At 30.1% G+C, this 15,270-nt stretch overlaps 1 pseudogene; it reads left to right on the top strand.

The window, feature by feature from the left end:
* The first annotated feature begins 11,012 nt into the window (after nt 1-11,012).
* On the top strand, nt 11,013-15,209 carry LOC150035639 (uncharacterized; annotated as a pseudogene).
* The last annotated feature ends 61 nt before the right edge of the window (nt 15,210-15,270 follow it).

The following is a 15,270-nucleotide window of genomic DNA, read 5'->3' as shown; positions in this document are numbered from 1 at the left end:
CACCCTCTCACTAGCCAAAAAGGGGTCTAGTTATAATTGGACTATGACTATTATTCAAAGAGTGATCAGTGGTACTTAAGGACTTAGATGTAACTATAGGGGTAAAACAGTAATTCTGACCCCATTGTAGTTATGAACAATTTGTGAATGGTCAACTTAATATTGATTGGTTATATCCAATAGACACATAAATATATTTACAGTGTAAAGAATGCAGCTACCGATCTTTAGTGGAGTGACTGACAATTAATGAATATTGATTAATTTAATTAAAGAGTTTAATTAATTAATCTCGTATCATTGGAGCTTCTAATTTGTAGGTCCATAAGGTCCCCTTTCTAGCTCAATAAGAGTTTATGAGAATCAATTAATTTTGGACTAATTTAAATTATTCAAATTAATTAAAGGGATAAATATATGAGATGCAATTAGTATATATATATGCATTTGGATACATTATATTATAAAGTTTAGTGAGAGAGATAAATGTTTGAATATGATTGAAATATTAATTATATGAATGAGATTCACATATAAACTATAGGTTAAAATTAAAATGAATATGATTCATGTTAAAACTATAGATTATATGAGAGAATATAAACTATATGTTAGATTATATGTGGTATAATATAAACTATATTATACTAAATCAATGGACATAGAGATAGTCCATAGTTCATGGGAGTGCAACTATGGGTCTTTATGGAGTGCCTCCATAGTTAATGAATGTTGAATTTATTTAAATAAGTTAATTAATTAATCTCGCATCATTAGAACTTATAACTAAAGGTCCATTAGATCCCTTTACTAGCTCACAACGGATTAAACAAGAAATTTTAGTTTTTATTAAGTTGACAAGCAAAATTTGATAAATTTGACAAGCAAAACGTATCAAGTATTCATTAAGTTGTCAGTTTTTTTTATGTCAAGAAGAAATTACATTTGACAAGTAAAAATTGTCAAATTATGAAAATCTTGATCCATAATAAATGTCAAGAATTTAGATACTTGACACTTAAAATAAGTCAAGAGATCTCATATACTTGGCAGTTATAATGTATCAAGTAAATTATAGTTTGACGCTTTTAGGCAGTCAAAAGATTTCTCTTATTCTTGACACTGGATTACTTGACGTTTTTAAAAACATCAAGTAACACTAATATTTGATTGTAAAAAAAGTCAAGTAATACAATTTTTGTAGTAACGATTATTTCTCCTTCCTATGTACCTACAAAGTTGCAATTAACGGATATCGTCACCAAGTCGTTGGAGAAGAGTCAATTTGAATTACTTTTAGGCAAGTTGGGCATTAGTGATCCTCATACTCTAACTGGAGAGGAGTATCAAAATATTCGAATATATTGTGATATATTTGTAATATACGGAAAGATATATCCATATTAGGAGATATTGAGAAATCTTATTTTATCTTGTTATTTAGGAAAATAAATTTCAACCCTATTTAATTTATTGTGATATATGCTTGTACCGGAAAAAGGAAAAGGCAGAAATGAAGAATTCTCCATTGGTCAATAACAGTTGCATTCAAAGTTTAGAAGCATCATATAATTGAATGTATACTAAGATTCAAAAATTATTTTTGGCCGTTTAAAATAGCCCTAGGATGAGGCACCCTAAGTGCTAAAAAAAATTCACAAATAAAAGTTACATACATTGATGCCGACTTGAGAGGGTGAAGTTTATGGAGGACTTTGTTGCAAAACTTTTTTTTCTAGTTTTTTTATTATTTTAAAAAAATGTTTGTGGCAGAAATTGAAGACTAACTTCTTCGTCCTTCTGCTCAATGTCTTTCAATTACTTCTTCCTTTTACAATTTCTTTTTATTTCAATAAATTAATAAATATACGTACGTACATATATCTAGTTGGAAATTTGAACCTCTAATTTTGAAGTTGACTCTACAAACATTATGTTAATTAAGTTATACTCGTGTTGGTTCTATTTAATTTGTTTCATACCATGTGGAGGTGGGGATTTAGAAATTTTTAGGTGTAGTAGGTAGGGGTGTTCAAAAAATCTGATGATCCGAAAAAACCAATAAACCCAACCCGTGCGGTTTGGGTTGAATTGGGTTCAAATAAATGAAAATTTTATAGGTTGGGTTGGTTCATGGGTTCACCTAATATAATCTAAACCAACCCGAATTTATTATTAATTTTAAAATATTTTTTTTTATTATTTATAATACAATTATTTATACATATATTGATTTTAATTTTATTTAATTCCAATATTTTTTTTTGAATAATTTATTCTTCAACAACTCTTAAAAGTAGTTTTTTTAGATTTTTACATATTTATGTTTTGCTTTTTTTATAACCAAAATTTTAAATAAATGACTCGATTAACCTGAACCAACCCAACCCAAATATTTCATGGTTGGGTTGGGTTGAGTTCATTTTTTAATAAAAGTTATTTGGGTTGAAAAATTTACGAACAATTGGATTGAGTCTAAAAAGTCTTTTAACCCAACCTAACCCATAAACATCCCTAAGATAAGTAATTTGAATCTAAGAAACTCAATGAAAATAAAGTTGTATTTCATATTTTCCTATACATGTTTGATGACATATTAAAAATTAGGTTTCATTTTAAACCATCGTTCAGAAGGTGTTTGATAATATATTTACAAATCATAAAACTAGCTATAGTTACCCATTAAATATAAACTATTATCATTAATTTATGAACGTGATGCATGTTAAAATTTTTATATAATTATTGTTTTGTAGTATCACATATTTTGTAATACATTATACCATATATATTTTAGTTAAATGAATTGAGTTTATAACCTGAAGTATTATATTATTAATCTTCTTTAATCTTTTTTTTAACATAGATATGCATTCTAAAATTCAAATTTAAAATCTAGATACTCTAAGATTCGAAATAGTTTTAAAAAACATAATTCGAATTTCTCATCGAATGTCATTTTTAATTCATTTTTATTTAAACTTTTTTTTATAAAAAGTATTTAAATTATCTTTGAAAGGGTAAAAATAAATATTGAGCGGTTGCGAAACACTTCATTTTTTTTTTCAAAATGACTTATTTTTAAATTTAAACATTTGAAATATTAAACTAAATGGATCCTTAATGAATTTAAAAACCTAAAATATAATCTAAACTGTCTATCATACAAACCTAACATATATTTTTGACTGAGAGTTTAGTGGTTCAAATCTCCTACTTTACCATATCGTTGAACTATATAATATATAGAGAGATAGACAAACTAAGTCCATTAAAATTTATGACTCTAAAATAGTAAAACTATCTAGTACAACATTTGATATAATGAAATTTTAATTTAAACATTTAATTTACATGTATATTATAATTAAGGGAAATTTTCACAAGAAAAAAAAAAGTCAAACTATTTATAAAAATAGTAAAAAAAAAATACTGATAGATTTATCAACCTCTATTAAACAATTTCCATATATTTTTTATTTTTAAAAATCCCCTATTATTGAACTACACTGTCTAAAATCTTAAAAGTAAGAAGAATAGTCTTTGATTACATTTCGTTTCACACAAATCGAGGTGCATGTGGGGTTATCTCCATAAATTTCGTTCACACAATATATATTAAAAGGGTAGGAAGAAAAAAAAGGTCAAATGCATAAATTTGTTGTAGAAATTGCTTGCCAAAAAAGTTCATATGATACACGTTTTTCTTGATTTTCGTGTAAGTAGAAAATTATTGGGACTAATGTCATCAAGTCTCATAAATTGGGAGGCATTTGGGTTGGTTATTATGGTCAAAATTATAATAGTTTGTAAATTATAATAGTATATGTTTGCCGTGCATACTCTTTTATCATGAATTATAATAGTTTATGTTTAAATACAAAATATTTTAGTCTTGATAGAAAATAGTAAACACATTATGAGAGAGAAGATAGGTAGGAAATATTGTATATTGTAACAAAGAGAGATTTCAAATAGTATTATCGGTTGAGAATCTCACATTGAAAAAATCAAGGGATCTCACTCTTTTTAAGATAGATGAGTTATTACTTCTATTGTCAATTGGTTTTAAGATAGAACCACATATTATCAAATATGATATTAGAGGTCATAAAGTCCAAATGGATATTTCACTCGTTGCATATCATTTGACTTGCAGATGAGGATGAATTTTATACAGATTCAATATGTCTGTCATTTTAGGAACTTGATCAAACTAGTTTATGATTAAATCATAAATAGATCGTTCATTACAGGATTATTGCTATTATTCTTATTTTTTTAATAAGAAATGAAAGGATCCAATTAAATTGGCACCAAAGACCTACGAAAAGAACATTTCATCCCCTACAAACTGGGTCACCCAAGAGGGGAAAGAAATGGTCCAACAACACGAGGACGCAATACTAAGCACATGAGCAGCTAAATGATAGGCTACCCTATTGCTAGATCTTAAGGGTTATTATAATTGAATTATAATAGTTTTATTTGGGGTATAACTTATTTTAATTTGGGTTATAATAGTATGAATTTGAGGTGTAAACTATTTTAGTTTGAGAAGAAAATAGTAAACACCATAGTAAAGAATTAAAAAAAATGATGAATGTAAAATAGTAAACACTATAGCAAACGAGAGCTTTGAAATAGTGTTGACCGTAGCTAATTGGGGACCACAAAATAGTATTTACTATAATAAATAGGTGATTATTATAGTTTTAAGATAGTTTTTACCTCAAACATCCTAGAAAGTTTAGTGTATTCGATATTGTTGAAAATTTCTTTGTTATGGGTCCACAATTAATGTGTTTTATTGTTTTGCTATCTCAATCAATAGAAGGGAAGTTAGATAATTACAAACAATGTTAAAGCAAACACACATGCAAAGGGCTCCACAGTGGACCTTCACACTTGACAAGTAAACTTCAAACAAGTCTAACTATCCAACTCCACTGATTTTGTTTTTTTTTTTCAAAAAACAGTTGAAGACAAAAGTTTACAATCAGGGATGTCAATTAAATGGTAAGATACCACCAATTTGGAGATAAAGACGATCAAAACTTCACATCCTAATTGACAAATTTGTTTTTTCTTTCTTTCTTTTTTTTTAATTTGTTTATTTAGAAAATTGTTAGTAGTTATCTAAAATATTTAAATATTATCTTAGTCTCTATATTTTTATTATTTATTCATTTTGGTTCCTATACTTTTATATTTTAGTTCTTATCCTTTCAATTTTGTTTCATTTTGTTTTCTATATTTTCAAAATGTTCGTTTTAGTCATTCTACTTTCAAAAAGTGACTATTTTGGTCACTTCTTTTTTAAGGGATCAAAATAGTTATTTTTTTAAAGCTCAATGACCAAAATGAACAAAAGTTGAAAGCACAATGATCAAAGTGAACATTTTGAAAGTATATGGATCAAAATGAATAAAAATAAAAACAAATATGGAAATCAAAGTAATATTTAAACCTTATTAAAAAAAATGACAATGTTGCTCAATCGTCATTTTCTACAAAGACTACCTCGTTAAGTTCGCCCAAACGGAACTGCAACCAGAGCCCTGCACGGTTACGTCGTTCTCTCACTTGTAGTCGCACTCCCTGATCTTGCTGAGCTCTTTTATTGGTCCACTTTAAAACGTGATTAATTTTCAATGAGAAGAAAAGAGAAAAATAGATTTGTGATCCATTAGAAATTAATTAAATTATTATTTTATATAACGTAATTCAACACGAAGGTTTAAATCTTATTTCTTGTTTTATCTTAGTTCCTTAAATAGCATTTACGTCTAGTTTGAAGTTTCAATTATAAAAGTCTATCCTCTTTTTAGAATGCCTATTATTTTTTATTTACTATTTATTTTCTTATTTGTTACCGTGTTTATTATTTTCTATTTAGGTTAAAATAGTCTATACTCTAAATACAAACTATTGAGTTATAATAATCAGTGTCCCAAAGCTTCGGTAAAGTGTATTTTATTTTGATTTTTTGTTAGTTATATAATCTTGGTTACATAGCTTCTTTTTTTTTTTTTCTTGAGAGAGGGTTACATGACAAAATTGATCCTAATGTGGTTACATGGCTTTTTTCTCGAGAGAGAGTTACATGACAAAATTGGTCCTTATAGATCGGCTAGCATTTTTTCTTTTTAAGTCACAAAATATATATTAGATATTTTTTTCAAACTTAAATTCTCTTTTAATCAAAATTTGAATGATGTCTCGGTTCTTGCATATTGAATCCAAAGGCGTGGCAAAAAATAATAGGAAAATTGCAAGTGTGTCTTTACTTTTTGTTCTATTGCAGATCTAACAAAACTTCAGCCCAATCCAAATAATAAAAAGGTAAAATTATAAAATATTCTCTACTATGGATATAATTAATCTGAAGTATATTTGTTAAGTGATATACCTGATGTTGAATATATATAGATGATATATTGATATATTCATTTCTAGTTAATCAATTTACTACTTGGTGTTTGATACACTCATATCTTATATATATATTACGGATACATTTGGAATATCATGTCTATAAAATGAAACAAGCATGTTTTCCTTCAAAATAAGCTACTGATTGAATGCTCATTGTTGTTAGATATATTGTTGATACACATGGAATTTTAATTGTTGTTAGATATATAATTGATGTACTCAAGTCTTATTTCAACTATTTACTGATCGATATTTGATACACTCATGTCTTAGATCTAATATATTATTGATACCCTTGAAATATCATGCTAGTAAAACGAAGCACACATGTTTTACTTCAAAATAAGTTACTGACTGAATGTTGATATATTATCGATACATTTAGAATATTGATTGTTGTTAGATATAACGACGATATACTCATTCTTACTTCAAATAGTATTTATTAATTGATATTTGATATATATTTGTGCCTTATATCTTAAATCTATTATGCACTTGAAATGTATATATCATGTTTATAAAATAAAACGCGTATGCTTTATCGATATACTCACTTTTAGGTATATTAATAATACAATCGATATACTTTCACACTTTAATATTAAATATATAAACTTACTGATACACTTTGATATTATATATTGATACACTTTGGTTATTATATACGTAAAAGTTTGTTTTTGTCAGTTTAGCTAGGATATCAATTATGCGACTCATATATTGAAAAAATTTATTGAAGAATGAAGCTCGAAGTTAATAGAAGTAAAACAAAATAGAAATTGGAGTACAAAACAATTTCGTATTTGATTACTCTAAGAACAAGGTTCTCAAAATGTTTTCAAAAATTCCAACCAGTGATTCTTCCATGGAGCTCACATTCAAGCCCATAATGAAGTTTCAAGGAAGCATTGAACACATGCGCAAGAATAAAAATTACCAGTCCAAATTTCAAGTCGGTTCTTGAGATTATGTCACTTTTTCAATGTCTTTTTTTTCCACGGAACAAAGCAACTCGAAGTTTGTTAAATGAGATAATTTTGGAATAATGGAAAAATGAAATATCAAGACTACAAATCTTGCTACATTTGTAAAATCTCAAATGTAGGAGACATGATTTCAAAATCATATTCTTAAAGTACTACCCATTGCAAAATTCCAAATCTAAATGTATTAATTCATATTCAACTTCTAATATTCAATCTTATTCAAATATTTAAGTCATAAGATCATTTGGTGATTATATTACTCTAATTTATTCTTCTTATAGCCTATATACATTAATTGAATTTGGTTGTTGAAGAAGTTTAAAAATAGAAAAAAGAGGATTAAATGATCATAGAGGAAGAGCGTGAAAATAGGATTAGTGTTAGACCATAGATTGAAGTAGAAGAGAGAGATGTAATAGAAAAGAGTTAAAATGAGGTGTAAATAAATTATTTTTATCTGTATAATGGTATTTTTTTTTTAATTTCTTCATTTTGGAAGTTTTAATAATATTAATGTAAAATTTAAATCTTCATCAACATTTTTTAAATGATGTACAAATAGTTTTTGTCCATATACAATAATTTTTTTTAACAAATTTAATGGTGTTAATAGAACGTTTGAAAGTTAAGAAATAAAATACATTTTTTTTTTTCATTTTTTCTTAGTTTAAGTGGATTAATAAGGTCCCACTTGATAGTCATTTCATTTTTTATTTTTGATTTTTGAAATTTAAGCTCAATTCCTCTCAGTTTTATACCATGATTTGCATCTTTCAAAAGTTCAATAGTTAAATCTTTAGTCAAAATCTAAAAACAAAAAATAAGACTATAAAAACTACTTTTTTAAGTTTTCAAAAGTTGGTTTAGTTTTTTAAAACATTGGTAATAGGTGATAAGAATGCGAGAAAATTAAAGTTGAGACGAGTGTTCGTAGGCTTAATTTTTAAAAAACAAGAAATAAAAAATCAAGGCATTGTTTGGTAACAATTTGGTTTTTGATTTTTTGTTTTTGAAAATTAAACCTATAAATACTACTTCCACCTCTAACTTTCTTCATTTGTTATTTACTTTTTACCAATGGTTTAAACACACCCAACCAAATGTTAAAAACTAAAAAGGTAACTTTTAAAAACTTGTTTTTGTTTTTGAAATTTGGCTGAGAATTCAACCATTGTACTACATAGAGATGCAAATCATGGTAAGAAATAGAAGAAAATATGCTAAATTTTCAAAAACCAAAACCAAAAAACGAAATGGTTACTGAATGAGACCAAAAGTTATTGAAAGTTGGACATTTTTAAATAAAGTTGGTTGTATAGTAATTATTTTAAATGATATAATGCTCAAAACATTTTCAAGTACAGCAAAATGTCACTGTTTATCCACTACAAGAAAAATAAGTTCTCCCGACGCCTAAATCAAGCGTCGGAAGTTTGGTCGTAGGGAGATGGGATCTGGTTTTACCAGATCCCTTCTTCCCCATTTTTTTTCCATTCTTCCCCCTTTTCTAACCCTAACCCACCGCCCAACAATCTCCCTCCGCTGGCGAAGCTTTTCCGGCCCGTCTTTCCCATTTTTCCCCTCCTTCCCCGCCGATCTACTCCCCTCGCTCCTCTCCCTCGCGCGCCGGCCACTCTCCCTTCAAGAACCCGCCGCCTCTCCTTCATCCTTCAAGAACCCGCCGCCGCCTCCTCCCTTCGGTCAGTAGTCGCATTCAACCGCCCGCCGCTGCCGCTGGTAATCTTCTCATTTTATTTTCTCTTGTATATTAATTTAATCATTATTGATCGATTAATTGAAAAATCATGATTTAAATAATTTATGCAAATTGTTATTGTATTATTGTAGATGTTTCAATTAATCATTGTAGATGTTTCAGTTAATCATTATTGATCGATTCCCATTTGTTGTTGAATGTGAATTAATTTTACTTTCCAAATACCATTTTCAAAAGCTCAAAAAATTAAACCAAAACAAGATTCCCATTTTCACAACATCCAAAAATCCCTTAATTTTAATGTACAAAACACCTCCATATATTTTATGTCCACACACAATCACATTTTCATCAATAGAAATTATATAATGCATTGGAGAATTCAACAATGATTATTCAAAACATGATGATGATGATGATGATAATTCTAATTCAACAATAGTTTCCCATGTGATCATCTATCAGTTTAGAAAGGTTTAATTTACCAATTAATAACTTTGTTTGCATGATTTTATAAAATCCAGAAATTTTTAGTGTGGAATGTGAATTAATTTATAGATTGAGTTATTACTGTTGATTGTAGATGTTTCAATTTATGCAATTTTTTGTGGATTGTGGATTAATTTATAGCATGTTACTATGAATTAAGTTGTTATTGTGGATTGTGGATGTTTCAATTTATGAAACTTTTTGTGGATTATGGATTAATTTATAGCATGTTATTGTGGATTATGGATGTTTCAATTTATGCAATTTTTTGGAGCATGAATGTTATTGTGGATTGTTTTTAATTAGCATTGTTTTTTATATAAGCCATGGATTGTGGATGTTTCAACTTAATCAATTTTGGACTTAGTTTAGGAAAAAAAACATCAATAATATTAGGGCCAAAAAAAGTCAAATCACGTATTATAAATTAATTAAAATTTTAAATACTCCGAATAAACTTGAAATTTTTTTTATTGTTTTGGATTACAAGTTGGTTAGAAAAATATTTATTTTTAAGGATGAATAAAGAATGGATTAAACTAAGGAATAAGTTATGAGAATGAGTATCCCAGTTTTTAGATATGACAGAGTTTCATGTTAATGATTCCGAACGAATAAGATGTTCATATAAGAATTGTATGAATTCAATTTGGGAAAAGATAGATATTGTGGAACGACATTTATTAACATATGGAATATCTCCCTCATATTGTGAGTGGGTATATCATGGAGAGTCAGTAAACTTATCTAGAAGTTTTGAAAGTCATACAAGTCATTCAATACAGAATGTTGAAGTAGATGGTATAGAGAGTAATGTTGTTGAAGAAAATGAGATATTGAATCTTATAAATGATTTACAAGTTCCAATTGAAAATGAAGATGCAAATGAAGGAAGGATTGAGAATGAAATATCCTTTAATGGTCAAGAAAGAGATACCACAAACTTATTCGAGGATTTAATGACCGAAGCGCGTAATGAATTATACCCTGGTTGTTTGCAATTTTCGTCCTTGAACTTTTTAGTGAAGTTGATGCATATCAAAGTTCTCAATGGCTGGAGTAAAAAATCGTTTGACCTGTTGTAGGAATTGTTAAAAGCAGCGTTTCCAACTGGCACCTCTATATCTACTTCCTTTTATGAAGTCAAGAGAAAATTGCGTGATTTAGGCCTGGGTTATGAATCTATTCATGCGTGCAAATATGATTGTGTATTGTATTGGAAAGAGTTTGCAGATTTGCAATAATGCCCCATTTGTGGTAAGTCTCGGTACAAAGTTAATGATGGTAAGGGTAAAAAAATACTACATAAGGTATTGCGTCATTTTCCATTGATTCCGAGATTAAAACGATTGTTTGCATCAAAAGAAGGCGCTTCTGACATGAGATGGCATAAAGATAAACGAGTTGAAACGGAGGATGTATTGCGACATCCAGCTAATGCAGAGGGGTGGAAACATTTTGATCGTAAATTTCCTCATTTCGCTTTAGATCCTCGAAATGTTCGTTTGGGATTAGCTTCAGATGGGTTCAATCCATTTGGAAATATCAACACTTCTTATAGTATATGGTCTGTGGTGATAATTCCTTATAATTTTCCCCTTTGAAAATACATGAAGGAAACAAACTTCTTCATGTCTTTGCTCATACCTGGTCCAAAATCTCCTGGAAAGGAAATTGATGTTTACTTACAGTCATTGTTTGAAGAGTTGAAAGAGTTATGGACAATTGGTGTGTGAACTTATGATTCTGTTACTAGTGAGTTTTTTCAACTATATGCTACCTTATTATGGACGATTAATTACTTCCCTACGTATGGTGACTTATCTGGGTGGAGTACAAAAGGTTATCAAGCATGTCCAATATGCAAAGAAGATAATTCGTCTTTCGGGATAAGAGAAAAAATATCATTTATGGGACATCGACGTTATCTTCTAGAGAATCATAGTTGGTGTCGAAGTAGACAACATGATGGAAAAGTTGAACGTAGACCTCCACCAGTCGTAATGAATGGAGAAGAGATCGCACAACAAATAAATACGCTAAACTTTTTTGTGCTTAGCAAACATCCATCGAAGCAAGATAAAAAAAGAAAACGAATTCTAAACTGGACTAAGAAAAGTATTTTTTTCCAACTTCCATATTGGTCCAGACTATTGTTACAACATAAATTGGATGTAATGCATATTGAAAAAAACATATGCGACAATTTGGTGGGCACATTGTTAAATATTGAAGGAAAGACAAAGGATACAATGAACGCTCGATTAGACTTACAAGATTTGAAGATAAGAAAGGACCTATACTTGATACAGGTCGATAACATATTTATAAAACCACACGCAACATACACATTAACAAATGGTGAACGGATTTCGTTTTGTAAGTATTTGAAATCAGTGAAATTTTCTGATGGATTCGTATCTAACATATCACGATGTGTGAATGACAAAGATGGAAAAATATCGGGTTGAAAACACACGTGTCATGTGTTGCTTCACAAACTACTCCCTATTGGTATTCGAGCATACCTACCGAAGAACGTATCCACTGCTATTGTTGAATTGTGTACATTCTTTCGCGACTTATGTGCAAAGACAATATGTGTAAGTGATTTAAACAGACTACAAGCAGACATCATAGTCATACTTTATAAGTTGGAGAAAATATTCCCACCTGCCTTTTTCGATGTAATGGTACACCTTGCAGTTCATCTACCATATGAAACCAAAGTGGTGGGTCCAATTAGTTACAGTTGGGTGTATCCTATTGAAAGAAGTTTATGAACATTAAAACAATTTGTACAGAACAAAGCACGTCCTGAGGGGTCTATAGCGGAAGCATATGCAATAAATGAATCATGGAACTTCTGCTCGCGATTTCTAAGTATGATTGAAACGAGATTCAATAGAGATGAACGAAATGATGATAACATTCCCAATCATGAGATATTTGGTGAATTTGAATTATTTAGGCAGAGGGTACGACCATTAGGGGCGTCAACTTTACGAACACTATCAGCGGAGGAAAAACGTATTGCACATTGGTACATTCTCAACAATTGTAAAGAAATAACAGACTATCGCAAGTACGTTTCAAACTTTTTCCTTTTCTAAATTCTAGGGTAACTCCTTTGATATAATATTTAAATGATCAATTTTGTAGGCAACATTTGAGGTTAATTCGTCGTGAAGCTCAAAGCACCTCTGACTTATATATAAAACATCAACGCAAATTTTCGGATTGGTACAGATATCAGGTATACATAGTCATTTTATAGGCAACAGTTGAGATATGATTCATTTTTCGAAGTCATTTTTAATGTATAATTAATTATCAGGTTCTACAACGACGCGAGAGGGAAGATATCACCGATGATTTCTTTTCACTTGCAATGGGACCTTCGTCTGAGGTGCGCTCTTACAATGGATGCATTGTTAATGGGATATGATTTCACACTGTAGAGTGTGATAATCGTCGAGCTACACAAAATAGTGGAGTCTTAGTGGCCGGGGAGATCAGTGAGAACACAAGTGTGGATAACAATTTCTACGGTGTTATAGATGAAGTATTAGATTTCCAATATGCGAACAGAAGACGTGTCTTCTTGTTGAAGTGTAGATGATTTGACATAGATAACAACAAAAGTAATATAACACATGTGGATTTAGGATACAAATCGATCAATACATCACACTTTTGGTATGTCAATGAGCCTTTCATCTTTGCTATCCAAGCACAACAAGTCTTTTACATTGATGACATCAAATATGGTAGCAATTGGAAAGTTGTTCAAGTAGTCCAAAATAAATGAATATGAGATGTACCAGAAGTGGATGATGTTGAAAACGCACAACTAGATTTATTAGAAATTATTGGTGGAGTCCGAGTGGATGAAACCATTGAGGAGGTTACTTTATGCAGAGTTGACATTGATCCTACAGTTGTGGAAAGACCAATTATTGTATATGGTGATCATGACTTCATAAACGATGATGATGAAGAACAATTATCTCTCAATAACAGTTCAAATGCTGATGAATAATTTGAATTAGATTACGATGATGAGTAATGATGTATCTACTCAATTATCTTTTTCTCTAGGTTACACGTATTTATTATTAATTTAATATTGTTTTTTCTTTTTTGTGTTTGTATAGATACGATGTCAACCCCTAATAGGCAACAAGAGGCTGATGAAGAATTCCAGGAGATATATCTAGGCAACACAGTATCTTTTGTAGGTGATACTTCAGATTAGTATATTTTGAAATATATTTTGTTAACTGAAATACATCATAAATTGTTTTAAATTTTTTATTCCTCAGATAGTAGCTCAGCATCCACTCGGAGGAAACGCGAGCATTCGCGGAACATCAAGTTGGAAAAATACGTCAAAAAACATGGCTGAATTATAATCGTGATAAATGAGGGGGAGACGAAACCGATATCTCAACATTCGGTACGATTTAGTGATGCGATTGGCGTCGTCGTGAGACCTGCATTTCCAATACACTGTCATACTTTTGCTGAGGTTCCAAACGAGTTTATAAAATTAGCTAAGAGTCAATTGTTGGTAAGTAATTATAAGTTTATTCTTTTAGAGTCATGAACATCATCTATGCTAATTCTTCCTTCATTCTTTTGTAGCCTCATTTCGAACTTAATCTGTCCAGTCAACGACTTAATCGTTTTATAGAACATCAAATGCAAAACTTCTTCAAAGAATTTAGAGCAGATTTGCACAGACATTACAGGAAATGTGGAGATCCTCAGCAAGCACGTGCCAACCTGCCTAGCTGGCTTAAAAATAGGCCAGAAGATTGGTACTTTTTGTGTGACCGCTTCGAGAGTGAAGCGTTTCAGGTAGAATATTTAGGGCGTGTATCATTTGTTGCATTTACTAATACATCACACTTTTGACATTTATTTTTTTGTTGAAATGTAGGAAATGTCTATGACGAACAGGAAGAATAGAGAGAAATTACTGTTTGACCATGTAGGTGGATCAAAGTCATTCCTGCAAATTCAGGCAGAGTTGTAGGCAAAGGAAGGTTGAGAAAATAGGACGTGTTGACCTATTTAGGGAAACACACTCTAAAGGTGGCAAGTTCGTGAACGAGGTAGCTAAAAATGCACATGTAACATTTTTTGCTTTACTATCGTGTTGTTTTTCATTTCTAACTTTAGTCGCTCGTTCTTACCCATTTAATTAACATGTCTATAATCAAATGTTGGAATTACAATCCAACCCCACTCTGGAAGGTTCTCAACCACTAATAAGGAATAAAATGTGTGAGGCGGGTTTGGGTAGACGACTCGGATATTCAAAAGGCCTAAGTTAGGGCTCTAAGCCTAAGTCAAGAAGAGGTAGCATCTCATCAAGCTCATCATCTACTCAAGGAACGGAGAGGGGAATGGAGGAATTGAGAGCCAATTTCGAACAGTCTCAGTCAAGGATTAAGGAACTTGAAGACGTTCAGAAACAAATGAAAGAGGATAATGCAAGACAAATGGAAGAAATGAAAAAAATGATTGAAGACATGATACGATCATAGAGAGGAGACCCATCAAATTAGGTATGATTACTACATTATTTAGTTGTTTAATATGTTGCTATCCTGCAGTTATGGTAACAAA

Source organism: Benincasa hispida, chromosome 6 (genome assembly GCF_027475165.1).
Source record: "Benincasa hispida cultivar pf3 chromosome 6, pf3_genome.v1.1, whole genome shotgun sequence".
Taxonomy (NCBI): Eukaryota; Viridiplantae; Streptophyta; class Magnoliopsida; order Cucurbitales; family Cucurbitaceae; genus Benincasa; species Benincasa hispida.
Note: the sequence above shows the minus strand (reverse complement) of the source record. Positions and strands in the feature narration are given on the sequence as shown.